Source organism: Lathamus discolor, chromosome 1 (genome assembly GCF_037157495.1).
Source record: "Lathamus discolor isolate bLatDis1 chromosome 1, bLatDis1.hap1, whole genome shotgun sequence".
In the NCBI taxonomy this organism is placed as follows: domain Eukaryota; kingdom Metazoa; phylum Chordata; class Aves; order Psittaciformes; family Psittacidae; genus Lathamus; species Lathamus discolor.
The window spans coordinates 42,210,001-42,234,643 of NC_088884.1; the positions used below are offsets into that span (position 1 = coordinate 42,210,001).

General features: G+C 40.1%; 1 long non-coding RNA gene across 1 annotated transcript in view; it reads left to right on the plus strand.

The window, feature by feature from the left end:
* The first annotated feature begins 615 nt into the window (after window positions 1–615).
* The window catches only part of LOC136007112 (uncharacterized), a 162,009-nt gene continuing 137,981 nt past the window's right edge, over window positions 616–24,643 (plus strand). Inside the window, exon 1 of the long non-coding RNA XR_010609478.1 lies at window positions 616–1,013. This is a non-coding gene — a long non-coding RNA (uncharacterized LOC136007112). The remainder of the gene's footprint in view (window positions 1,014–24,643) is intronic.

The window sequence follows — 24,643 nt, forward strand, 5'->3', positions numbered from 1 at the left end:
CTTAAAGCTTTAAATAAGAAAAATTTCATGATGTTGATCTTGGAGCTGTAGGAAGACCTATCGGTTTACAGGGCGGGTAAGCTAAGCTTGCCTGACATTCAGCAGGAGGGCACCTATTTGGTCTGTTTAACATTTGTGTGCACAAGCTGTCATCTCTATGAACTGTTGAAAATTTGTTGAATGCTTACACCTGTAGGTCAGTATGCAATTAAAAAGTTAAGAAGTGGTTCCTTAGTGGCAGGAGGAGGGAAAAACATGTCTGACTAGGGATTTTTTCATATTGGTCTTTTCAGAACATTGACATCTGCATTTCTGTTTCTTCCTGAAACACAAAACTTGCCAGAATAATAAGCTCCAGTATGAAAAGTGTTTTAAGAAAGTTTCCTGTTTCCATTTACCCATTATTCCTTTCTTCTTTGACTCTTGTTGCTGTAGGTTGTCTGTACCAGTGCCCTAAGTGACAACTGGTGGTAGTAATGAGGCTGCAGACTTCTCTCTAATTGAACCCTCTCAGTCCTTATCATTAGGCCTGCAGGATATGCGCTGGCTCATTAATTCAAACTACCACTCTCCGTTCCCCACCTCACTCTCAGCCTGGCATTTGTGCAGATAATGAATGCCCCGTTTTCCATGTCATGTGCAGGAATAAGCTGCTAATTGCTGCTGGCCTGGCTGGGACCACCTTATAGCTTCTCAGTCAGCAGGAGGTGGTTGAAGGACTGGGAGTTGATGATATTTGATGTTTTCAGTTGTGGGCATGATCTAGAACATCTGTGTTGGTCATCATGCACCAAGAATGGAAGAGCTTGGCAGCCAGCTTGTTCTGTCTGGAGCTTGTGTGGTGTGTCCAAATGTGTCTGCTATTGCAGTAGAGGGAGGGTACCTCTTTAGAAAAGTCTGTGTGCTAGATAGGAACAGGAGACTGTAACAACAATTGTTTATATTCACATTGTCTGTGGTCTCCCTCTTGAAGATGAGCAGCTGGGATTGCAAGAGCCTGGGATTTGCTGGAGGTAAGCAATCCTCTCTGGTCAGAGGTGTAAAGGTTTCTTTGCTTCATTATAGCTATCTAATAACTAAAGCAGTCTTGTGTTCTGTGTTTATGAGCTGAGAGTTGCTCTTGCTGCTGTAATCTAATGTCATTTCACATGCAGGCGTGCTTGTGCTAAACCACACAATGGCTAGGGCTAGACTTTGGGAGTTCTTAACTGTGTGCATGCATCTGCAAATGCAGGGTACATAGCAAGTATTCAGGCTGATATAATGATAGTGAGTCTTCGTGATGGGTAAAACTAAAGCTGTCTGGGTAGTTTCTTAATGCTAGCTCCCAAAATCCTGCCATATCCCATCCTGGCTTCACTGTTTTGTTTTTATTCCTGAAGAATCACTGAAAATACCTCTATGCTCTTTGGTGGGCTATTGCAATACCTTTTTCTTTTTCTTTTAATCTGTAGCTGGTGCTGGCAGAGGTATTTTATATGATTTGTTATTGGAGGACTGCTGCTCTTTGTTAGTGCTGTGGACCTTATTTTTTTCTTTCTGTAAATACAGATAGTATTTGTCCAACTTTATGTGACATTAATGTTCTGATTTGCAAGAAGAGGGTCATAAATCAATACTATGCATTGAGAAACAGTTGAAAAGGCACAGTATGTTTTCAAAGAGCTTTCATAATAGTGTATTTTTCTATAGTGTTTGAGTGCATTTAGTTCCTCATTTCTACATAATATTTGGAAAAAAACCCCATTAAAATGTAAGTCACAACAGTAAAACTCTTTGTAAAGGGTTAATAAACAGTGGCTGTGCAGCTGTATAGAAGATCATACTCACTTCCAACCAACTTGTACAGTCAAGTTGTTTTGGTTGCAGGTAATCCAAAGCTTCAAGAATAAGAATTTTCATCACAATGCAAATGTCTGTCGAGGAAAAAAGAGAGAAAACCCCTGTCTACAAATTTCTGCATAATAATTAAGATGAAACAGTGTCATTTAAGCTGGAAAATTAAATGCTGCCCCTTTAACATTTTGCTTCTTTACATTGTCAAACATGACTGTGAATGCTGTGCCAATGCACCTTCAAGGTGCAGCTATAGTACTCTAAAATTTGATAGGTTGAAGTTTTGAATTGAATTACAGTGACAATGTTGGCCCTTGATATCTCTCTCTGAGGCAGCAAGCTGGAAAACAGTACCCTGTTCATAATTGTGTGTGTTGGCATAATGTGTATGCCTGAAAGGAAGGTTATAGGGCTGAAATGTCTTAAATGGGTATGAAATCAAGTAGTGGAAATTGGTTACTTAATAGATGGGGGTTTTAAACTACAGGTCAAATGTAACCATGCTGGCAACCTCAAAGATGCTTCAAAGTCGTCTCTTAAGATTTTAGGCTGCCTATTAAGGGTGAGGATGTGAGCGCTTTCAGTGTATGGATTATCTGTTACATAGGTTCCTGTCTTTCAAACAATACAGTCAATTGAAAATCTTATTTTGTTGGTATGTAGCAAATCAAGATGCTAGGTAAGTTGCTTTTCTCCCTTTTTTTTTTTCTATGCAGAAAAATTTTGTAGGGCCTATGAGGAGGACTGACCATGTTTGGGGAGTGATTGGTGGCAAAAGAAAAGAAGAAATCAGTAAACACTGCAGAAATCACATGGCTGAGTAAAAATTTCCAAGCTGCTGAAAGAGGAGCAAGCTTGGAGTTTTGGTTTTTGTGGGAGTTTTGGTGAGGGTTTTTTGGCTTTTACATTTCTGGTCCTTTAGGATATATTCAATTTGCATGTTTTGTCTTCTCCCCACCTTCACCCCCCTCCCCCCCCCCCCCCCCCAAACTAAGAGATCTGTAATTTTCCTTTGTAAATGGAAGTTTTAGGTTTTAAGCTATTTGCATTTTTATAACTACAGGTAGCAGATAATATTAGACATCATAATTTGTCGCAGACTACAAAGTAATAGTCAGTGTCACTCAAATTATGTTGTCTAGCGTTTCCCAAGCTCCGTTTATTTGACTAGACTTCCTAGCATCTGTTTTGCATTGGACCTGAAACACTTGAGACTGCTTTTCTTCTGCAGTGAGTAAACTGCATATGTGGAGAGCTGTTTGGTAATATGATCATATAGATCCAGGTGCAGGGGTAAGTTTATGAAGGCAGCAGATGTGGTTTAGACAAATGCTCCTGTCATGTACTTTTAACAAGACGTGTTGTCTGATAACTTTCAGCTGCAAATCTCTGGGCTGACCTAAGCTCTCAAGGGGCTGCTCTGTCTTGTATGAGGTGTCACTGTGCCAGCCAGGAGCATCTGGAAGAGGAAGGTCATGCTCTGCTTTTCATTAAGACTCATGCTGCAGGGCAGGTGCGATGGTGGGCACAGAAGTAAATGTGTATGGCTGTAAGCAGCTGAATGCAAACAAATTAAGAAGTGTATCAAGTTAGTCATAAAAAGCTCTGCTTCATATTGTAGGTATAGTGCTTTTAATCTAGTTTCCCATGTAAACCTATGAGCTTAGTTCCAAATGTGATGCAGACGTGATCAGAAATTTTCATAAGGCCATCTGCTTGGATTTCACTCTTGAGTATCGCCTGTGTGATAATTGGTGTTTTTATTAAGCTTTCTAGTAAGCTTTATTCTTCCTAAATATAAAGCAGCACTGAAAGAACAGCAGGTAGACTTTGTGCTTTGTAAAACTGTCTGTCTTAGCAGGGAGTTTCCTTCTATTCTGGTGGAGTGGCAATTCTGCCATCCTCCAAATGGCTTTTCATTATCACTTAATACCTGTACACACAACAGTGTGAAGTGTGCCTGTCTTTATGCCTTTTATCACTGTTAAAAAATTACTCTGTTTATATGGAAGTTTGTTATTCTGATTACATAATATACTTGAGGTCAGTCAGTGGTATCATGGGTTTTCCCCCTTTTAGTGTCCGTACTGAATTTGAAGAAAGAAAGGTCAGGTTCTTTCAAGATCTGTAAAGTTAATGTTTGCTGGATGGTTAAGGATCTATCTGCTTGTTTTCTGTAAGTGTAGGGAACATATATAGAAAGGCAGAAAGAAAATGGAATAAGTCTGATCAGAGGTCATGCTCTCAAGCAAAGGAGACAAAAAGATAAAGGTAGTCTAATTTCATCCTCCTGGCAGACATTCTTTGTTAAATATTTTTTAGTGCTGTCTTTCCTGTCCTCTATTGCCCATGAGAGTGCAGGAGAAACTAAGATAAAAGTGGCTTTGAACTATCACAGATCCGAGGTCCCTGAGTGAAATCCAGGTTTGCTTCTGCAAGTCCATAAGCCCTCAGGTGTATGTGTCCAAGGGGATCGTCTGTATTGTAATTTCAGTTTAGTAGTACATCAGTGTGACCACAAAGGGAAAGTTATCTGTATCAGGATTCATATTGCTTTTAGCACACACTGGTGCTCGTCAGGGGAAAAAGGCTGTTGGTGGAATTAGCTCAGCTACTTCTCAGCTAATGCAGTCCCAGTGCAGTAATTTGGACATTGTCCAGCCCTGTTGTTTCCTCTCAGGGCCTCTCTTGCTCAGATGAGATAACTCGAGTGACCACCCAAAAATACCAGCTGCGTTGCATCAGGATGTTGTGCTCAGGAGTGAAAATCAGAGCTGCCACAGTGCTGTTGGAAGTGCCTCTGTGTTGATCCCAATGGATTTCACCTTAGCCATGCCTGGATTGTGGGGAACAGTGCTAGGCAGAAATAGCACCTCTTTATGTTCTCTTATCTCTCATTCTTACTGGAGACCCCACAGTTTTTGACTGGGCAAGGGAAGTTATTTCTGGTCTTAATGTGAGATTTTTGCATAAACTTTGCCTTTCTTTCTGATTTTAAGGCTACTATGTTTTGTTGTATTTCATGTTATATGCTAGACAGGACTGACTTGGTAGAGAATTTCCAAGCAGGACTTGTTGTGATTTGGATTTCATAATTCAATGTATGATTTTTGAATATCTCTGGGCACTAGATGAAGAACTGAATATGAGTGAATTTCCTCTTTTTATTTACTTTTTTTTCTCTTCTTCCCTGATACCACTGCTTTCTGATGATAAACCATGGTGTGTGTAATTTCTGGTCATTCAACCACCACAGCTCATCAGATAATCTGTGAACGTGCTAGTAGCTGATGACACAGGTACTTCACAGACAGTTTCATGGCTCTATCCAACAGAAGATTTTTATCTTCAAACAGCAAAATCACTCCAACAATTTCAACACTGAAGAAAGGCAGTAGTGACTGCTGAGTTGGTTAAAAGAAAAAGCATAAACTTTTTTTTTTGGTGGATATGGGTGCAGTGTCAAAATTGCCACCAATGCTGTGATAAAATCCCAGAAAGAATGCTTGAATGCAGTATTTAGAGTAAAGTGTGCATGTGTCTTTCTTGAAAAGTCTTATGTCATATTTGTATGAATTGGCTGCTGATATGTGGTACAAATGTTAATAATTTTAGGCATCATAAACAGGAATACCTGGTTTTCAACCCCTTCTACTAGAAGACACATCACATTATCATGTCTGAAGTTGCTTGAAACTTTCCCGAATATTTAACTTTTGAGTGGAAATCTTCCGTGGCTTGTATATGTCTCAAAAGATCTTTGAGGGAAAGAGGATTATATGAAAAGTATAGCAAGAGCAACTGCTGTTTCTCAGAGCAAGTCTATGAAAAGTGAGTTGTTTTGCCCATGTTAGACTCCCACAGGAGCATTGCTGAGAAGCTTGAGCATCGCTGTTCTCTGACTGAAGTGCTTTTTGAAATTCCTGTCAAGTTGTGTATCTTTTTTGCCATTTTAAGAATGGGTTTTTTTTTGGAGGGGTGTGGGTTTCATTTTTAGCAGTAGCTCAGATCTGATTATGAACCTCTGGAATCTGTTTTCACAGTTACTTACAATATTACAGCTGGCTGAAACTTGGCATGCTTGTTTTCAATGAAATGCCAACACTGAATTTTCCTCTTTTGAATAAGCATGAAAACAAACATTAATTTGTCCATAAAACTGATTTTTTCAAAAAACATTATTTCAGCTTCATTGAAGCACTATTTTAAGGAAATCAAAACATTGTATTAGGCTTTTGACTCCCCTAATTGTTCCATGTAATAAAAAATAACATTCTAAATAATACATCTTTGAATGAAGCATGGCTTTTTAGACTGAAAAAAAATGATAGAACATCCATTTTTATTGTTCTACTTTTATTCTTCAATTGAAATCCTGAAAAGGAATGCTGAAAATTTCTGTTTTGTCAGAATAGCCATTTCCACCATTGCTTCTGAACCCAATTGAGCCTTGTTAGTGTTCAGAAAGCAATTTAGAATTTCAGTGTCATGAAACAATTTCCATGCCACGCCAGTGCTGACTGAATGAGACCTTTCTGCAACTGCTTGTGTTTGTGGCCAGGAGGTGGAAAACCTGAACACCACTTGTCTTTTGGTCCTTACTCCCCTCTGTCCTGTTGTTCGCACCTGGGAAGCAGGAGAGAACGTAGTTGTTGTGATGATATAGGTATGATGGAGAGCTGGAAATGGAAGCGTTTAAGTGTGGAGTAGACTAGCTGGAATTTAAAGAAGAAACAATTGGATAAGTTAGGGATGAGCTGTGCTGCAATGTCAGTGGGCACCCTGAATATTGCTGCTCTCCTGCCATCAGTTAGACTTGCAAATGCCACTGAGAAAATGTGCATTGCTTCCCTTTTGTGGCTCCCAAGAAAGCGCTATTTTGGCCAACTCAATGTGTAGAATATAGTACAGTGGATCTAGCTATTGTCTGTGATCATGTTCTGCCATGGGGGATGTAAATAAGGAAAAGGTATTTCACTATTTGCAAGAAATGGGGAGGTGCATGGAAGCTACATGGCAGTAAAATTTCAAACAGATGAAAAGCAAGCCTGCCCTGCATAATGCAGTATAAAATGTGTTGCCAGAAGATATTTTAAAGGCCAAAACTATAAAGGATTTGAAAGGGACCAAAGCAATTTAACAGGAATGGAGGATCTCAATACAGTCTTTGGCGCAAAAAGATTGCTAAGCTGTAAGTTATCTGAAGCTGTAGGGCTCCTAAGGAAATAAGCATTCAGCAGATGTTCTGCTGCTGTTTAGCTCCCTAAAGTGTGAATACTGCTGGAATCATGGTGCTGAGTTTGTATCTTTGGCCTTGTCAGAAATGGCTGGTCTTAGTTTTGTGCAATGGATTTTTATTTTTTTTTAATGCAAGTTTTTAAGGACCTGAAAAGTTAAAAAACAAACAAAAACCCCACAACACCCCAAAACCAAACATAAAAGAAAAAAAAAGTCATTAAGAATGCTAAGACAGCAAGCTGATGTTGTCATAAGTAATAGAAAGTCAAACTTGGAAATGCCTGGATGGAGTGAATTGTCCCATCTAGTGGTTCTGCTTATGGACAAGATCAGAAAAAATACCACGGGTTCCCAAAGCATCATAATATTTGCACACAAGACACGCTAATTGAAATCAAATGCTTTCCTTTCTAACAGCATTGTTTGTTCTCTGATTTTCTTTCAGTTTGTTTTAAAATCTTCAGAAACATGAGAATTTCAGTTGAATTTTCCTCATCAGCTTGTTTCAAAATTTAAATTTCAATATTGCAAGCAGGGACCTTTGCCATTTAATCTTGAGTGCATACTGACAAGAGCAAACTGAAATTAAGAGCAATGATTTTGTTCTTAATCTTCAGACTCTTAGCTCAACATAGAGGGAGGGAAACCTGCTTATTGCTTTTTTACCCTTGCCCTAGCACCTCAAAGTGATGCTGGTGTAATGGGTCTTTCCAAAGATACCTGATTGATGAGGACAGTGAGTATGCTCTTCTGCCATTAAAGCTGAGTGTTAATGACCCTGTGGACCTATTGATCTCAAAGATAACAACACAGGGGTGGTTGCAGCCATGTTAGTGGGAGCCTTAGCATGTTTGCCTTCACTTCTTGTTCGGGCACTCTTGAATGCAGAAACTGCTGTTTACTCTTTGAATGAGTGTTTAACTTCTATCTCAAAAATTCAATCGTGAATGTTTGAATATGGAGTATTTGTTAAATGCTTGTTGCAAAATGGCATTTGCATTTACCTTCCCTGCCTCAAGGCATTTGCTATCCAAATGCTGAAGGAAAGGGGATTCGTTTGTTATATAAATATGGCTTTGTTTTGCCAAATTCAGCCTTTCCTCTAGAAGAAACCCACAGGAGAGATCTAGGGAGACAGTAGCATCCCTGTGATTGACTTAAAGTTCCTGCAGTGTATATGATGAAATATGTGTGAGCATCAATAGTGCGGTCCCATGGCCCTGCTTTTCTGAAGGACTCTTGGACAAGGGATTCCCTGGGTACTTGGAGGCTTTGAAGAAGAGAGTAGTGACATCCACAGAGGAAACTGCCTTTCTGAGCTGCAGCCTGGCCTTTCTTTTCCAGCTTAGCTGTCTCACTCTTCAAATGCATATTCAGTTGTCTGGATCCCTTGGTAAAAGCCACAGAAGGGATTTGGTGGCTGTTCCTTGAGGGATGTGAACAGTGACAGTCATTGCCAGTATTTGATGAACTACTAGAAATCTCTAGTTCACCTTTCCCCAAAGACGCTGAAAATAATTTAGAGAAGCAGGAGTAAATATAACCACAAATCGGTTACCTAAATAAAACTACAAATTAGTCTAGGAATAAAATTTAGCATGGTAATAAGATAAGGACTAAATACAAGATTACAATGTCAGTGGTAGGTTTTGATCTATTTTCTGACTTGAATTTAGGTTAGCAGCTAGGGGTTTTAAAGGGCAAAATAGTGCTTTTCTACAGTGAAGCTACAGAAACTTTGTTCAAGGGGTGCTGAAGTAATCTCTTGGAAGTAAACCCTGAACTACACTGAGCTCTAGAATCATCATACCCGAGGCTATTTTTAATTAAGATTTATCAGCATTTTTCAACTGGATTACGAAGTGTAAAGCTTCTAGCCATGCTTATGAACAATGCATGGTAAATGTGCTGCAAAAGTGTTTTCTGCTCCCTTCTTCAAACCCTCCAACTCTTGAAGTTGAAAAATAGTGTTTTCTACATGTACTAGCTAACCCTTTGTTATTTAAATATATGGTGGTTAGGGCTCTATTTTCCTATTGTTAGCATGTAAAGTAGCTTGCATTTCCATAGAATTTGTATGCAACTTGTCGCTATACTTCTGCTTAGCAGCTGGTGCACATCTCTGGATACTGGCCAGAAAGAAAGGTGGGATAAGGGAAGTAAGTTTCTGAAGAGAGTATTGTTTGGCTTTAAGCACCCATTCTTTTCCTTATCATGTACTAACATCAGAAGATGAAGGCTCAAATTCATATGTCTCTGACTGCAGTTTGAGACTGATACCTTAACTCAAGCGTTTATCATTAGCTCTTAATGTGAATTGGGAGACTAACTTCTGTTATAATCAGTGAAGATCTAGGAAATTATTTAATTTCCTGAAGAGACAGCTAGTGCCAGTTGAGAGAACTTTTGGCATCCCTTGTGACCTCCAGCTATTAGTCCAGAGGCACACGAGTCTTCCATCAGCCCCATCTGGTATTTGCCATCCCTTAGGCACTTTAAAATGACATGAAATACTGATGTTAAGGCAACTGCATTGAGCTCCAAGTCAGAACAGGCTACAGGCTCCTAGAGAAGGTTTCAGCTTTCCCTGAAGTAGCCATTTGAGTCCATTGCCTTGACTAGAGCCTATAAACGGAGGTTGAATGCTTTTCAGAGACCCCTGAATGTGGATGTTTTAATCTTGGATAGATCCCAGTCAGAGCAATTACCTTGCCTCTGATAACAGCTTGGGATTCTGGCAGCCATAGCTGCTAATTTACATTATGAGAACTTAATTTTTGTACAACAGCAGTTTTCACTAATAACAAACCTTTAATAAGCTTTTCCAGTTTAGTCCTGGCCTTCTTTATTATTTACTACATAATGTTGTGGCTAGAAAACCTATAGATGAATGTGAATATGTAGCTGGAGAATACTTAGTTCAGTATTTGCTTGAGCTGAAAGTGGCTTGCTGGGAATAATTTGTACACAGGCGTGCATCTACTCTCCGTGGGGACAGACAGGCCATGGGCAGATTTCTTATAACATCTGATTTAATTTCAAATTGTCCCAACAGCACTTAATTTTACAGTGTTTCCACAGAATAAGTTACATTGAGAACTGTTTATTGATGTTTTTTCATTTGGTCTTGGTTAAAATAGTATATGTAACACTAGAAATCCGTCCAGGAATAACATCTTAATCACTTTAACTTATGAGTGGTAGCCCATAACACTGCTGTTTCCTGGGATGGATATCACATATTGCTTGGATTGTTGTGAATCAATGCATTTCTGTTTTGTCTCAAACAGTAATGTTATAAAAATCAAAGAAAAACAAAAATCGCTATAGCACCATGAATATGTAAAACAATTTATTTCCTGTTTGTATTATTCCAGTGCAGTAATATGAACAAAATAGCTTTGATACCTTGGCTTCATTTTACAGAAAGGTTGCGGGGTAAATTTTCAGACATGGCGTTTGACCAAAAGACTGATTTAAAACTGTAACAACAGAATCTGGAAACCCGCTAGTTCAGGTTGTTTGGGTATATGTCCACCATCAGATAACTGAAATCAGGTCTGCGAAGAGAGACAGGATTAAAATTTGAAATAGATACAATTAGACCTACGCCCTGACAAAGGGGATTTTAATTCTCCCTGTATATTACAGTAACACAGGCTGAAATACTTCTGCTAATGACTAGCAAAGGGAGAGGAAGGGGTTGGACTCAAGTAGTGCATTAAGGTTTTCTTCTGATATTTTTAAAAGTTGATTTTGAAAGGAGCATAAAGTAATTAGGAGAATTGGTAGAAGAAACAAATTCTGTAGTGGTGAAGTTGGGTAAGATATTTAAACATATGTTCAACCTTTAAACATGAGCACTTCTGTGCTAGTTTCACCAAGAAAATAAGTACCTTCCTTCTACCTAAATTTAAAATTTCAGATTCTTTTCTCAATTACCACCTAACCTCAAGGGAACCAAAGTTTATTTGGAGAAAACTTCAATATGTTCCATGTTCTTTGAATGTTTTTTATGAAAATTAGATAATTCACTGACAGAATAATGGTATGAACTTTAAGCTGATTTTGCCTTTTCAGCTTTTCGTACTGTTTAGCTTTGTCAGCTCCTACCTGATGAGAAGCTATTAATGGATCCCACTGGGGCCTGACTGCCCCATTGCACTGAAGGGGAGAGTTCATGCCTTTAAGGTTTATGGATTAGACTGTACAGTTAATGGGTTACTAAGCTGACCTTTTCTTCACCAAAGCATAAGTCAGTGTGCACCTCCTGTATGAAGACAGGCTGAGAAAGCTGGGTCTCTTCGGCCTGGAGAAGAGAAGGCTGTGTGGAGACCTCATAGCAGCCTTCCAGTATCTGAAGGGGGCCTACAAGGATGCTGGGGAGGGACTCTTCATCAGGGACTGTAGCAACAAGACGAGGAATAACAGATTCAAACTTAAACCAGGGAAGTTCAGGTTAGATGCAAGGAAGAAGTTCTTTACTGCGAAGGTGGTGAGGCACTGGAACAGGCTGCCCAAAGAAGTGGCAAATGCTCCATCCCTGGTGGTGTTCAAGGCCAGGTTGGACAGAGCCTTGGGCGACATGGTCTAGGGTGAGGCATCCCTGCCCATGGCAGGCGGTTTGGATACTAAGTGGTCTTTAAGGTCTCTTCCAACCCTAACCATTCTATAAGTCATTGGGGTGGTCTGATGAGTGTCATGCTAGTAAACTGATGAAACTTGCTGTGTTAATTTTCCCAGTTTTAACCGTTTTTTGGAGAATGAGAACTTGCGGTCTCATCAGTGATGCCCTGTGACCACTGCTTGTTTCTCCAAACCTTTAAGCAGCTCAAGGAGATCTAGAAAAAAGTGTGCTGACAGGCCATCTCTTTATGATCACACAATAAGGAAAGCAAACAGATATATTCTTTGTACATGGTTCAGCACTTCTTTTAGAAAGTTCTAGTTGTTTGTTCCATCCCCACCTCTCTGAAGGGTTCTTCAGAAATTGGGCCAGAATCTCTTAAGATCTTGTTATGGTTTAAACACAGTCAGCCACACAGTCTCTCAACACCAGCACACCCCCCCCCACCCCCCCCTTGCCCTCTCTGTGCTCCCGGAGGGACGGAGAGGAGAATCGAAAAGAATGCAACTCCCACGGGTTGAAATAAGAGCAGCCCAGTAACTAAGGTATAACACAAATCACTGCTGCTACCAACAATGATAATAATGATAAGGGAAATAACAAGGGAAGAGAATACAACTGCTCACCACCCACCGACTGATAACTTGCCCCACCCGACCGATACCTAGTCCGACCCCGCAGTTCACCAGCCCTTCCGGGTCACTCTCAGTTACACCCTGGCCATGACGTGCTGTGGTATGGAATACCTCTTTGGTCAGTTTGGGTCAGGTGTCCTGTCTCTGCTTCCTCCCGGCTTCCCCTCCTCCCTGGCAGAGCATGAGGCTCACAAAGTCCTTGGTCAGAGTAAACATTCCTGAGCAACAACTAAAAACATCGGTGTTATCAGCACCGTTCCCAGGCTGCAAGTCAAAACCACAGCACTGCACCAGCTACTAAGAGGGAGAAAAAATGACTGCTACTGCTGAGCCCAGGACAGATCTTCTTCCTAGAGCTCTTAGTTTTTGAATGTCTGGTTTATGCAGATTGCTCTTCTCTTTCCTGTAGCTGACTTCACTTGCGTCTGCTGCTTCATGGGGTGTTTAATTAGAAAATACTTTTTTAAAACTTATTTTTTCCTCCTCTGTCTGCTCCAAGGTTCAGTACATATACAGGTATGGTTCTGCTTAGGAGAAATATCTACTTCAAATTTTTGCTGACTTCTCATTTCCACAAGAAAGGTGGCTATCCTAAATTTTACCAGTGCATGTTTAATTAGCACCTGTATGGGCACAGTTTTCAAGTTTGTCATCTGTTGCCTGTCATGGCTAGTCCTCCCTGGGTTGCTGATCAGAGCAGCTCTATTGGAGCCAGCGTGGTGCTCAACACTAAGACCTAAATAAAATATGAAAGGAATGGGTTGCTCTGAGAATCCTACCTTTCATGTGTGTTTCTTGAGAGGAAAATAAACATCTCCAACAAACCAAAAGAACCACAAAATAAAAAAAAAGGAAGAAAAAACGCAACAAACAAAAACAACCCCCCAGCAAACAGACTTTGCTTATAAATCAAGTTGTCTTTATTTTCATGCTTAGCAGTTACAACCCTGTGTTTTTGTTTTCTGAATGAATCATCTCTCGTATTTAGATTCAAGAGGTACACTCATGCTCTACCTCTGTAATGATGGACTTAGGAAGGCAGGGTGCTGTAAAGCCCCTAATTTCTCAGAAGTGATGTGGTAATTACTGATGTGGTGTCTGTGCCACCAGACTCATTGTCGCACTCTCCAGTGGTTGGTGAGCGATGCTGATCATGTGGGATCCTGTTCTGCCTGATGATTTACGCTACTGAGGAAGGGATATGTGGAGGACAACTTGTGGTCAGGTCTTATTCTTAAGCTGATGTATACAACTCTGATCCTGGTTGTAATGTTTTAATTTGTTAGGGCGATTAATGTCTGAGACTTCTGTGAGTAGCGTTGCTTGCAGGCTATGGATTTAGACATGCACACACTGAGATTTGCATTTTCTTTATAACCACTGATGGTGATAGACCAGCACAAAGATAAGATCCTTCCCCCCACAAGAGGGAAGAAAGGTAAGATAAGGGCTACAAAGATAAGATCCAAGCTTTCATAGAGCTCAGTTCTGGAAGTGTTCTGAATGAAGGCATTTTTTTTGGTGATCCATTTCTGTTGTGCACTGGACTGCACACAGTATAAACATACAAATACTTGTATACAAGATCACAGGTACTTGTCTCTGTGCTCCTTCAGCCAAAGCCTGTTAATTCCATCAAATAGACCACTTCTATGCCACTGTCTTTAGGAGAATATTAAGCATAATTTTTCACTGTTCTTGGTTACGTTAGCTACCCAAAAGCCAGCCATGAGGATATCTTGCAATACAGCTGAACTTGAAAAAAATCAGTTGTTACAGCAGGGGAAAAGCTAAAGCCATCTAGTTTTATAAACATTGGAGCCCAGATGTCCCACATGAGTCACATAGAAAATTCTGAGCTGGTTCACTGAAAATACTCTTTACTTTCTCAGACTCCAAGAAATTTCAATCTGTGCAGAACTTGTAAAAGAGTATTAAAATTCAGCATAGCAGAGAATTACATCATGTCACGCATGCTCTCAAAAATAGCATCTTGTTGATGGTGTGCAAGTAACAGTAATTGTGCATTTTTTCACAGTTTTTCAAGATGTTCAGTGTAATTTTATATGTAACAAGGAAGCTAAAGCCTTTTATACTCTGTACTGCAGGAGGCAGGCTGCAGCCCAAGAACCTGAGAGAGGACAAAGCATTTCATTTTGCCCTCAAAAACTTTATCTACATTATTTTAATTGGCACAGCTGTGTCCAATCTCCATTTCCCTGCCTTTCTATGAAAAGGATACCCCTGGATGGTAGAAAGTGTTTCAGGTTGGAAGTGTTGCCCCTCAGAGCACATCAGCTGGTATCGCAATGGCTAAAATTACCACTTCTGAACAGGGGATACTGCTGCAAGTACAGATTTTTCTCTGGCAAGAGCCAGGTTTTACACAGTGGACATTTGTTGCAACTTTAATTCCTCAAATAGCTCTAGGTCACTGGAGTAGGGTATTTCCCTGTTGTGGAGGCAAGAAGCAGCATGTTCTTAACTCCAAGGATGTTACTCCCAATGCAGGGTAGAAAAAAGTTGAGACCAAGGCTTGGCATTGGCAGGTGTGTACTAGGAGAAAATCTCAGGAAGAGAGTTTTGGCTGGGGAAATTTGGCAGGATGAGAGCCTCTTTTGCTATCTCGGTGTGAAAAGACGATTCATGCTTGGGAATCTGTCCCCACATCTTTCTGTGCGTGTGTAGTTACAGAGCAGGTGGCATATAGATTTTACCATATAAACACATGTAAATTAGATTGAACTTATATACAGGGTGACTCCAGATGAAGGTGACATGTACCACATACTCTGGAAATTGTACTGATTCTTGTGGAGTTCTGATCTGCATGCTGTAGATCAATTCCCAAATGCATATGTACCCTGTCCTTAGACCTGGGAAGCAATTTAAGCCATCAACTCTGGCGTATTTGGAAAAGATTATAAACTTGTGTGAACAAGGGTATTTGTTTCATAGCTGTTTCCTGGATTTGGAATGTACATGTGCCCTGAACATCTACTGGTATGAACAAGAGGTAATTTAATAGGAGAACAAAAGAACCTAATTCTTTGCACATCAAAAAGTAATATAAAAGTAATATAGTTTTAAAGAGCAGGAGATGGGCCTTTTGATGACAGGACCTGTGCTGATTGCCTGAATGTGGTGAACTTGGTATTTAGCATTTTTCTATGTTTGAGCTTGTATTATGGATACACTTTTGAAATCAGTATTTCCATTTTGGTTCATAGAGCAGTATTTGACTACTCCCTCCAGGATGAAACTAAACCAGATGTGTATTTAGATCATGGCATTATTTAGAAGTAGTCACTTTCCCATGCCTTACATGTGTACTGTGGATGTCATGTCCTCAATGTCTGCTGTTTCACACTGCAAATCCTGTATTGGGCTTTACTGCTTCCTCACCCAGCCATAAAGCTCTTCCAACAGGAACAAGAATGGATGCTGTGACTGTGGGCACTGTGCTTGGGGTTGTCTCATCTAGGAGACACAACCTGGTTCCACTTTGGGGTCTAAACTAATAAAAATATCCTTCTCCTTCTAGAGGTAGAGGGGCTTGCTTTGTGATCAGCGGAAATGATGGTCAGACAGTGCCTACAAAATCTGCATCTAATACAGTCTGTATAAAAAACAGCTTATGAAAGCCACGGGGCTAAGGTCGGCATCTTTGTAGGGTTATGCTTTGGTGACTTAGGAATCTTTTTGCCTCAAAACTACTTTATGCAAGTATGTGCCTATATAGTAGTAAAATTTAATTGGCAATGCTAATGATCATGAGAGAAGCCCTTTTAAGACCTGTGGCTTGCAGCACATCTGGTCCTCTCTTCTCAGAGTTTCAGAGAAAAAGGTTGGTGTTAAATATTTGTCTGATTTGGGTCTGCAGGCTTGAGAAGCTGGCATGTCTTTATTGTATACTCAGATAATAACTGGATTTCAAGCTTGCACAGCTGTTTTGTAACAGTTTTCATTACACCTGTGCATATCAAACCAGTTAATCTTTCCACGCATAAGCCTGATTTACCGGTGTGTAATACAAAATTGTGCATATCATGTATCTGTGCTGCTCTTTCTCTCCCTTTGTGCACTTAAATGAATGTATACTTTTCAAGGGGAAGTGGCGATGGCAACAGAGCCCTAAGTAGGACAACTTTTATACAGTTATAGGAAATCATAATCCTCAATGAAGCTGCAAATTTTCACTTGTTGGTCTCTCTTTCTACTGGCATGTTTCCTGAGCTGATCAAAGAAAGCTCAAAAAGGGGTGTATGTTGCTCTTGCCACCATTATGAAGAACTACTGTAATGGAAAGCCTACTTTATTATTATTATTATTATTATTATTATTATTATTATTACATTTATTATTATTTTTAACATCTAAAATGCTGACTGCATGGTTGTCCTGGCTCTGAGGGGCTCTTGCCTGTAGTTGAGAGGACAGCAGCTCTGGAACAGCCACACTACTGCAGCTCCACAGCCCCGCTCCCGCAATGACCCATGCCCATCTTTCATTCCCCAGTGCCTCTGCTCATGTATAAACCAGAACAGAAGTGTGAAAATGCTCAGACAACTTCTGAAGACTTTCTGGCACACCCGTGCGTTGCTCATACCTCCAGCCGTGCCTACAAACACCCTGGCTGTTAATCCTGGAACTGCTGTGCTCTCGCACTGCTCTGTGCACGAATTGTGCTCTCACCCATGTGAATGCCATATGAACGAGGTACGGGAAGAGGAGCTCGTTCATGCTGCTTGCTCCTCCTCTTCTTGCCAGGTTACTGATCTAATTTGCACTACATTCAGTGGCAAATCCTTGATCCTTATTGGGTTTTCTAGGCTCTCTGAAAGTACTGTTTCTACTGCTAATGTAGAAATTGCATTGATAAATTCAAAGCCCTACCTCTTTTTGTACTACGGAAGGATAATTGTGTTACATAATTGTGCATCACTTTTGCTTTTCTGTCTGGTAATGGATTTTTTTGTAAATAAGACTCTTCATTGCTGCCACTATTAACCCTCCATTCTGTCACCAATTTTACTTGTCACATTGCAATGTGTTTATTGCATCTTGTCTCAGCTTGCACTCTTAAGTATTGTAACCCAAATCCCTCATTAACTCTGCAAAATCTTGATCAGCTTGGAATCTTTGTCTATTACCATAATGAAAATATTAAACAGTAATTTCCTCTTCAGATAGCAATAGATGTAGCATTACTGGGACTCTTGAACTGCTTATTAAATAGAAATTTTATTTTAACACCTGTAGCTGAAATGAAGTGAAATACTCAATGGCTGCTGTGCTAATGCTTCCATGAAGGAGATAAAACTGAAAATGTATGCAAAATCAGTGACAATGTTTAGTATAAATGCTTATTCAAGCTTTACGAAAGGATGAGGGGAAATAATATTGTGATATATAGTTTGATACTGACCTTTTTAAGAGAAGTTATTTTTATCAGCATTTTGTTGAGAAGCTATCAAGCCCTCTATGCATGTGGGTGTTACAAGGTATGAGGATACTTCCTTCTCTCCCTCCCTCTTTTGCCTCTCTGCAAGAATTTGATTCTTTGATTTGTCAGTGCAGAAAAGCAAATGCTGTCTGCAGTGCTGCTGGATTATTCCCAAACTAAATTATTTCATTAAGAGTATTATTTTAAAATATATTACAGCCTCCGACCTGTGTTGAAATATCTTTTGAAACTAGAGCCATGTTTCCACCTTTAATAGCAAAGACATTAATGATGCTTCAAGTTTGTGGTCTTGCTCTGGTCTAAGGAGCTAGTTTGTTGTGTTGAGTGGGAGCAGTCCAACAGGAGAGTAATTGAACAGTTATTTCTTCACAATTACTCACCTATTTCAGACAGTTATGCATCATCTGCAACTGCTCTTAACTTTAATTCTCCCGTGGTATGGAAATACACAATTCAAATACTATTACAGTGTGATTTATGTTTTCCCTGTCATGTTATAGAATAGTATTTATGGTGCTATGGCAAGAACAGCTTTTATGGGCATCCGTTGCTCTGGCTGTGTCTCAGTGTTTAATCACTCTACCATGAGCAATATCCTTGAAAGGGTAACAGGTTGTGAACATCCTTGCTCATGAAGGACATATGCAACAAGGTTATTAAACGATTAGTCTTCACAGATCATGTTTCTTGGTGTATTAGTACATTTCAAGCATTTTGGGAGGCATGAGACTACAGTGTTATAGCCTAAGAGGCTCTGTCCCTGGCAGTGTTCAAGGCCAGGTTGGACAGAGTCTTGGGTGACATGGTCTAGGGTGAGGCATCCCTGCCGATGGCAGGGGGGTTGGAAGTAGATGATCTTGAGGTCCTTTCAAACCCTAATCATTCTATGATTCTATATTGGAATAGAAGCATGGAACCTATGTCTTTTGTAACGAGGCATGTTTGGTGAATACAGTTAATTTCTTTGCTTCACTCTCTGCAAACCAGAATGATTGAAAGTAAGTTCTGCAAAATGACCAAATCATTTAGGTTGAAAAAGACCTTTAGAATCATCAAGTCCAACCATTAACCTAGCACTGCAAAGTCCACCACTAAACTATGTTCCTTAGTGCCATGTCTACATGTCTTTTTTAAACACCTCCGGAGATGGTGACCCAACCACTTCCCTGGGCAGCCTGTTCCAGAGCTTGACAGTCCCTTCTGTGAAATTTTTCCCAATATACAGCCTAAACCTCCCCTGGCACAACTTGAGACCATTTCCTCTCATCTTATCAGTTGTTACCTGAGAGAAGAGATGGATACCCCACCTTGCCACAATGTCCTCTCAGGTAGCTGTAGACAGTTATGAGGTCTCCCCTGAGCCTCCTTTTCTCCAAGGTAAACAACCCAGTTCCCTCACCTGTTCCTTATAAAACTTGAGCTCCAGACCCTTCACCAGCTCCATTGCCCTTCTCTGGACCTGCTCCAGCGCCTCAGTGTCCTCCTTGTAGTGAGATGCCAAAAACTGAACACAGGATTCAAGGTGTGGCCTCACCAGGGGGATGATCACTTCCCTAGTGCTGCTGGTCACACTATCTCTGGTACAAGCTAGGATGCTGTTGGCCTTCTTGGCCACCTGGTCACAAGCTGGCTCATGGTCAGCTCCCTCAGTCATCACTCCCACGTCCTTTTCTGCCAGGCAATTTTTCCACTGCTCTTCCTCAGGACCGTGGCATTACATTGGGTTGTTGTGACCCAAGTGCAGGATGCAGCACTGAGCCTTGTTGAACCTCGTACAACTGGAGTCGGCCCATCAATCCAGCCTTTCCAGGACTCTCTGTAGAGCCTTCCTGCCCTCCAGCAGATCAACGCTCCCATGCAACTTGGTGTCATCTGCAAATTTACTGAGGGGGTGCTTGAACCCCTTAGTCCATACAGTTGATAAAAATCAAAGGGAACGGGTCACAGTTTGATGGTTTGACCTCATTTAATCAAAAGCTCTTATTTGTGTCAAAGCAAAATTTACCAAGTTGGTTTATTTGTGCGCTTTTTTTTTTTTAATAAAGCTTCAGTAATTTTTTTTCCAAATTTAGCAACCAAGAAAAAAATGCCATCAATTCTAGTGGTAGCTTGGCATAGAATGGTAGATTGCACTTAGCAAAGAAATTGTTACAGTAATTTCTTCCTTCTTTCCCCACTTCCCCCCTTACATGTATGTAACTGAATGATGTTCTCTCTATGCCCTCCAGAGCTTTCCAAGGGAGAAGAGCTTAGAAATGGCATAGTTTTATGAGAAATAGTGCACATGCCTTCTAAAATAGTGTTTCATAACTTGAAAAATAGACTTGTCATTCTTTTAAAAAGGTATCCTTAATAGGGAATAATATTAAAATTCCATTATTCTAAAATGGTCAAAGTTCAGCCATCATTAATTACTATAGAATTTAAGTGAACAATCTAATCTAGAGAACTGTATCAATGCATCATTTATTATTAAAGCTAATTGTTTGTTTAATTATTCACAGCACTGTCATGGATTCATTTCTCTGTCATCTGGGCCTAGAATTTGAGTAATTTTAGAACAGAAAGTTGTACAATACATTTCTCTATTTGCAGTGCATGGAGTTGAAAAAGTCACTTATTTTTTCTTTAAATCATTTTGTTTACCTGTTAATATCAATGATATTAAGATATAGTTAAATGAAGATTAGAGGACTCTGCATTAACTTCTATGTTTACTGCTTCTACAGAATAATAAGATAACTTGACAACTATACCTTAAAGAGGCCTACAAAGAACCTGGAGAGGGACTTTTTACAAGGGCATATAGTCACAGGATGAAGGGGAATGGTTTTAAACTGAAACAGAGTAGATTTAGGTTAGACATTAGGAAGAAGTTCTTTATTGTGAGGGTGATGAGGCACTGGAACAGGTTGTCCAGAGAAGCTGCGGATGCTGCATCCCGGGAATTGTTCAAGGTCAGGTTTGGGCAGGGCTTTGAGCAACCTGGTCTAGTGGAAGGTGACCCTGCCCCTTCCTTCCTGGCAGGGAGCTGGAACTAGGTGATCTCTAAGGTCCCTTCCTCCCCAGGCCATTTTGTAATTCTGTGATTCTCTGTTTCTAGTCTGAGGCTTTTGTGATAAACCACCAGAACTCAGTGCAGTATTCAAGCTGAGAGCATGTGGTATGCATTTGGTTGTGTGGCTTTCGGGGGTGTGTGTGTGTGTGGTTTGTGGGGTTTTTGGTGTTTTTTTTGGTTTTTTGGTGTGTTTTGTTTTTTTTTTTTTTGTTTTGGTTTTGGTTTTTCTTTCTTCTTCTTACCTGGACCATTTAATGGTGGATCTGCATTATGGTTACTAATTGGTCCTAACAAATCTAGTGTTTATTCTTGCCTGTTTATAGCCAAAGCCAGGCTTGGTTTATGTGCCTTTCTTTGCCATTTGAATTCCACTTGCCATTTTATTGACAAATTACTCAGTACTGTGAGGTGTTGGTTTTGTTGTTTTTTTTTGGGGGGGGGGGGTGTTTGTTTTTTTTTTTTTTGGCAGCTCTTCATCATTTTAGTTTTTTGAAAATTGCTCAGTTACTGACCACACTTTTCATTCATACATATTCATTATGCATGTATTATTCTACGAGTTGATCTTTCTTCCTATTTCAAGACAGTGATGTTTTTCACAACTTTTGCCATGGAATCTTGCTGGTTTTATGACTGCTGTCCTGCTTTCTGATCAAATGCATTTTGTAAACCCATGAGATGACTTTCTATTTGCATGCTAGCTAATTCCTTCATGGAGTTTTTAATATTTTTGTCCATTATCAATTCTCTTGCTAAAGCTGTGTTGGCCCTTCTCCTGTATACCATAGATATGCATTTATACAGTGATACTATACTGTAACTTCCAGCACTGAAGCTGATTTAAATGATAGATTGTACAAATGGGATATTGCATGATGGCTATGACAATGCTTTGGCATAAGATCTTCTTGAAATCTCTTGGGTGAGCACCATCTGGTCTTGACAATTTGTTACCATTTTTTATTGATCTGTCCTACATCTACTCTAATGACACATTAGTTTAGAAAAGTTTCTCATTCTACATGAAAGACAGACTTGGTGTGGGATCATTAGAAAATCTCCTGGTGTGAACAAGGCTTGTAGCCCTTTTGTTATCTGTTGGTGACTATACAAGTTCTCTTGTAGGTTTCTAATTCATTTATTGTGTTTGAAGGAAAACTATTATTGCTATGTCCTTAGCAAGTTTTTCTGCAAATTCTTTCCTAATAATTCTTATATGTAAGTTGCCAGAATTGTGAGGTGTATTGCGTGCATGTGAGTTCGGTGACCAGTAGCTGACTTTTGCTGTCTTGTCAAACATGCAAACAGATTATTTTGGTGGAGAGGGGGAGCAGGTTTCGGCTGTAGATTTTGAAATTCTCTCTGCTTCTTATCTGCTTGCATATTCCCTGTCTTCAGTTCTAATTCTGACAGAGTGTAGCCCTTCTCTCCTGCCCTCATCTATGGCCATATGATTTTGTTTGTCATTTTGCCCAGTTAGAGGTGGAGGCCAGTTAGTAGATGCCTGATGTCTGCTTATTCAGGAAAGTTTTGGCATGTGAGGTGTTTCCTTCGGAATACTGACAAAACCTAAAGCTTAATTGTGCAATAGTTGTTTTTGTGTTAGTTGGTTTCTTTATACCCCATGTTCTTCATGATAGTTATTTTGTTGCTTTACCAAAGAGCTTTGAGGAGGAAAGTAAGAATTTGGTTTGTATAAAGGTTTAGATGAGTAGATAGAAATAAGAAAAGGAAGTTGCTGTGGTGGTTCACAGATTTCATGTCATTGCAAAACAAAACAAAAAATTTCTATTTAAGGGGATAATGATGCTTGGAAAAGTAACGAGTGAAAACATGCCAGGAGTAATACTCATGAAAGTACGGGTTCTTCACATTGCAGATTATATTTAATACTCAAATATAATTCCTTTGTGACATGATGGGGATCTACCTGCGTGCACTTACTTTTATCCTTACAGTGATAACATTTCAGCTCCTGACACCTTTCTTTTATGAAAAGCTGGCGCTTCTTTTGAGACATACAGCATCTTTTCAGATGTTACTGCTTAAAGTATCTTACTGTAATTAGAGAAGGGAGGCAGAACTGTGTGAAATCATAAAGACACACATAGAAACTTAGACCTTTTTATCTGGTCTGTTAATAACTTTTAACACTTCTAAACAAAAAACAAACCCAAAACAGCAAAACCCCAACCAAACCCAAAGAACCCTATTTGAAAAATTTATTTAGACAGACACTGCATAGGTTCTCAACTGATGCAAGTTGTCACAACCCTGTTAAATTCCAGAGACTTGCTTCAATTTATACAAGCTGATGCTTTGTATGTGTAATTTTTGAATTGTTGGGAGATGTCTATTTGTTACTGCCTGAGCATGGGTTGGTCAGTGAGGGCTCTTTTCCTGCGACTGTCACAGACTGTGTTAAAGGCAGCAGGGCTGCAGTGGACTCTTGTGGAGTTGCTGGGAGCAATTGCAAGATCATTGAAGAGAAGTCCTATTGAGGCCAGGTGGGAGCCAGGACATGTGCCTGCAGTACCTGGGGATTCAGTTGTGAATTCTTAGGAAGCCTTTGAACATGTGTGAACTAAGACTTTCAAGAGCCATCCCTTTTACTCGATGCAGATTTTCAGAGAGGAGAAAGGCATGGTCTGGACAGCAGAGCAGCAGCCTGGCCATTTTGAAGCCTGTGTCTCTCAAACAGCAGTTTCCAGCTTGGTGCTGCTGTCAGCTGTATGTCTAAATGGGATCTCCATCCCGTTCATGGGATGCAGACTGCACACCCATGCAGGCAAGTTTCCCACTAAAATTCTATGTCTTATCCTGCCTAAGGAGTGTCCACACCAGAGTGACTAGGATATAACACATCTCAGTGTGTTGCTGGGTATCCAACATCCTGGCTGCTTCTCAGGCTTTTCTTTCCCTTCCTCCTTAGGGTGCCTCTACCCTTCTCCCGTCAGCATCTGGCCAGCTGGTGAGGATGATGCTCTGGGACTCAGGGAAAAGGAATGGGTGTGGATGAGCTCTGCAGACAGAGGAATCTCTGATGGGCAGAGATGCTGGGGAAACCATAGTGAGTCTTCCTCTGAATGGAGAGCTCCATGTTCTAGTGGATTAAAAATGCCAGAGCTCCTCAGCCAAACCACTCCCAACTCATTTGTTTGCTTTTAGCATGGGTTAAGTAGTTGAATTACTAAATCTGAGAAATGTTTGGAACTCTCTACTAAAACATTCCATGTAAAATCAATGCCTCCTAAAGTAGCTACCCTGGGTAGAATATTTCAGCTGAAATGGTTCAGATTGTCAGAGATATAAAACCAGTCTTATGACAGTTTGTACAATTAGTTGCAAATGGTGCTTGCAGCCTCCTGTGTGTATCTACAGATATCTCTGCATACTGCTTTAAAAGTTATAGTGTATTACTACTCCGTAACTCCGTAACTCTTCATTTTAGAGGCTCAAATAAGTTTGTATTCCTGGACAGATGACTCTCCAAAGCCTTTGTGAGCTGGATAATCATTCAGTTAATATTCTAGCATATAGGAGTTAGCTGTCTTTTTCATCAGCTGGCTAAGTATTTCACCACTGGGAGATAGTTTTATTAGTAATGCCATTTATTAATGAAAGTGGCAAAATAGTTTTATTAGTAATGCTGTTTATTAATGAAAGTGGCAAGCTGTTACAGTGTTTTGTGGCAATCTTTGGAGATCATTTGAGCAAAGTGGAATTCAAAGAGCTTATTGGCTGGAGAAAGATGTGTTTAGAGGGTTAATCATTGGAAGAAT